Source organism: Hypomesus nipponensis, chromosome 24 (assembly GCF_054491055.1).
Source record: "Hypomesus nipponensis isolate SF chromosome 24, ASM5449105v1, whole genome shotgun sequence".
NCBI classification, from domain to species: domain Eukaryota; kingdom Metazoa; phylum Chordata; class Actinopteri; order Osmeriformes; family Osmeridae; genus Hypomesus; species Hypomesus nipponensis.
Window position 1 is genome coordinate 892,501 of NC_140384.1, and position 2,500 is coordinate 895,000.

The window sequence follows — 2,500 nt, forward strand, 5'->3', positions numbered from 1 at the left end:
AGATCGGGCGTTGCCAGGCTGGTATGGCCGTACGAAATAAGTTGACAACCATAGGCTACTTATCCATATACAGATTTAGCAATTGACAATGCAAGGTAGTCTCTCTCTCTCTCTCTCTCTCGTGTCAAAATGAAAACAGCTTCCAGCCCCTTTCATGAAGGACTACTTGTGCATATTGCAAGATGTCAGTTTCTAAGTGAATGAGCAAAAGAGCATACAGCACCTGGTATTCCCAGGCGGTCTCCCATCCAAGTACTAACCAGGCCCGACCCTGCTTAGCTTCCGAGATCAGACGAGATCGGGCGTTGCCAGGCTGGTATGGCCGTACGAAATAAGTTGACAACCATAGGCTACTTATCCATATACAGATTTAGCAATTGACAATGCAAGGTGGTCTCTCTCTCTCTCTCTCTCTCTCGTGTCAAAATGAAAACAGCTTCCAGCCCCTTTCATGAAGGACTACTTGTGCATATTGCAAGATTTCAGTTTCTAAGTGAATGAGCAAAAGAGCATACAGCACCTGGTATTCCCAGGCGGTCTCCCATCCAAGTACTAACCAGGCCCGACCCTGCTTAGCTTCCGAGATCAGACGAGATCAGGCGTTGCCAGGCTGGTATGGCCGTACGAAATAAGTTGACAACCATAGGCTACTTATCCATATACAGATTTAGCAATTGACAATGCAAGGTAGTCTCTCTCTCTCTCTCTCTCTCTCTCTCTCTCTCTCGTGTCAAAATGAAAACAGCTTCCAGCCCCTTTCATGAAGGACTACTTGTGCATATTGCAAGATGTCAGTTTCTAAGTGAATGAGCAAAAGAGCATACAGCACCTGGTATTCCCAGGCGGTCTCCCATCCAAGTACTAACCAGGCCCGACCCTGCTTAGCTTCCGAGATCAGACGTGATCGGGCGTTGCCAGGCTGGTATGGCCGTACGAAATAAGTTGACAACCATAGGCTACTTATCCATATACAGATTTAGCAATTCACAATGCAAGGTGGTCTCTCTCTCTCTCTCTCTCTCTCTCTCTCGTGTCAAAATGAAAACAGCTTCCAGCCCCTTTCATGAAGGACTACTTGTGCATATTGCAAGATTTCAGTTTCTAAGTGAATGAGCAAAAGAGCATACAGCACCTGGTATTCCCAGGCGGTCTCCCATCCAAGTACTAACCAGGCCCGACCCTGCTTAGCTTCCGAGATCAGACGAGATCAGGCGTTGCCAGGCTGGTATGGCCGTACGAAATAAGTTGACAACCATAGGCTACTTATCCATATACAGATTTAGCAATTGACAATGCAAGGTAGTCTCTCTCTCTCTCTCTCTCTCTCTCTCTCTCGTGTCAAAATGAAAACAGCTTCCAGCCCCTTTCATGAAGGACTACTTGTGCATATTGCAAGATGTCAGTTTCTAAGTGAATGAGCAAAAGAGCATACAGCACCTGGTATTCCCAGGCGGTCTCCCATCCAAGTACTAACCAGGCCCGACCCTGCTTAGCTTCCGAGATCAGACGTGATCGGGCGTTGCCAGGCTGGTATGGCCGTACGAAATAAGTTGACAACCATAGGCTACTTATCCATATACAGATTTAGCAATTCACAATGCAAGGTGGTCTCTCTCTCTCTCTCTCTCTCTCTCTCGTGTCAAAATGAAAACAGTTTCCAGCCCCTTTCATGAAGGACTACTTGTGCATATTGCAAGATGTCAGTTTCTAAGTGAATGAGCAAAAGAGCATACAGCACCTGGTATTCCCAGGCGGTCTCCCATCCAAGTACTAACCAGGCCCGACCCTGCTTAGCTTCCGAGATCAGACGAGATCGGGCGTTGCCAGGCTGGTATGGCCGTACGAAATAAGTTGACAACCATAGGCTACTTATCCATATACAGATTTAGCAATTGACAGTGCAAGGTAGTCTCTCTCTCGTGTCAAAATGAAAACAGCTTCCAGCCCCTTTCATGAAGGACTACTTGTGCATATTGCAAGATGTCAGTTTCTAAGTGAATGAGCAAAAGAGCATACAGCACCTGGTATTTCCAGGCGGTCTCCCATCCAAGTACTAACCAGGCCCGACCCTGCTTAGCTTCCGAGATCAGACGAGATCGGGCGTTGCCAGGCTGGTATGGCCGTACGAAATAAGTTGACAACCATAGGCTACTTATCCATATACAGATTTAGCAATTTACAATGCAAGGTGGTCTCTCTCTCTCTCTCTCTCTCGTGTCAAAATGAAAACAGCTTCCAGCCCCTTTCATGAAGGACTACTTGTGCATATTGCAAGATTTCAGTTTCTAAGTGAATGAGCAAAAGAGCATACAGCACCTGGTATTCCCAGGCGGTCTCCCATCCAAGTACTAACCAGGCCCGACCCTGCTTAGCTTCCGAGATCAGGCGTTGCCAGGCTGGTATGGCCGTACCAAATAAGTTGACAACCATAGGCTACTTATCCATATACAGATTTAGCAATTGACAATGCAAGGTAGTCTCTCTCTCTCTCTCTCTCTCG

The 2,500-nt window shown here is 46.9% G+C and overlaps 8 non-coding genes and 1 pseudogene across 8 annotated transcripts in view; all 9 read right to left on the reverse strand.

The window, feature by feature from the left end:
* Positions 1-35, reverse strand: part of LOC146230065 (5S ribosomal RNA) — a 119-nt gene extending 84 nt beyond the window's left edge. The window contains exon 1 of the ribosomal RNA XR_014746083.1: positions 1-35. This exon is cut by the window's left edge and continues 84 nt beyond it. This is a non-coding gene — a ribosomal RNA (5S ribosomal RNA).
* Positions 36-211: 176 nt separating this feature from the next.
* LOC146230066 (5S ribosomal RNA) lies at positions 212-330 on the reverse strand. The gene has a single exon (XR_014743426.1). It is a non-coding gene; the product is annotated as a 5S ribosomal RNA (ribosomal RNA).
* A 178-nt stretch (positions 331-508) lies between these two features.
* Positions 509-627, reverse strand: LOC146230067 (5S ribosomal RNA). Its single transcript, XR_014745672.1, has one exon. It is a non-coding gene; the product is annotated as a 5S ribosomal RNA (ribosomal RNA).
* A 190-nt stretch (positions 628-817) lies between these two features.
* Positions 818-936, reverse strand: LOC146230068 (5S ribosomal RNA). The gene has a single exon (XR_014744973.1). It is a non-coding gene; the product is annotated as a 5S ribosomal RNA (ribosomal RNA).
* Positions 937-1,120: 184 nt separating this feature from the next.
* LOC146230069 (5S ribosomal RNA) lies at positions 1,121-1,239 on the reverse strand. Its single transcript, XR_014745673.1, has one exon. It is a non-coding gene; the product is annotated as a 5S ribosomal RNA (ribosomal RNA).
* A 186-nt stretch (positions 1,240-1,425) lies between these two features.
* Positions 1,426-1,544, reverse strand: LOC146230070 (5S ribosomal RNA). Its single transcript, XR_014744974.1, has one exon. It is a non-coding gene; the product is annotated as a 5S ribosomal RNA (ribosomal RNA).
* Positions 1,545-1,726: 182 nt separating this feature from the next.
* LOC146230071 (5S ribosomal RNA) lies at positions 1,727-1,845 on the reverse strand. Its single transcript, XR_014743428.1, has one exon. It is a non-coding gene; the product is annotated as a 5S ribosomal RNA (ribosomal RNA).
* A 164-nt stretch (positions 1,846-2,009) lies between these two features.
* On the reverse strand, positions 2,010-2,128 carry LOC146230072 (5S ribosomal RNA). Its single transcript, XR_014746090.1, has one exon. It is a non-coding gene; the product is annotated as a 5S ribosomal RNA (ribosomal RNA).
* Positions 2,129-2,304: 176 nt separating this feature from the next.
* On the reverse strand, positions 2,305-2,413 carry LOC146230073 (5S ribosomal RNA; annotated as a pseudogene).
* Positions 2,414-2,500: the final 87 nt, after the last annotated feature.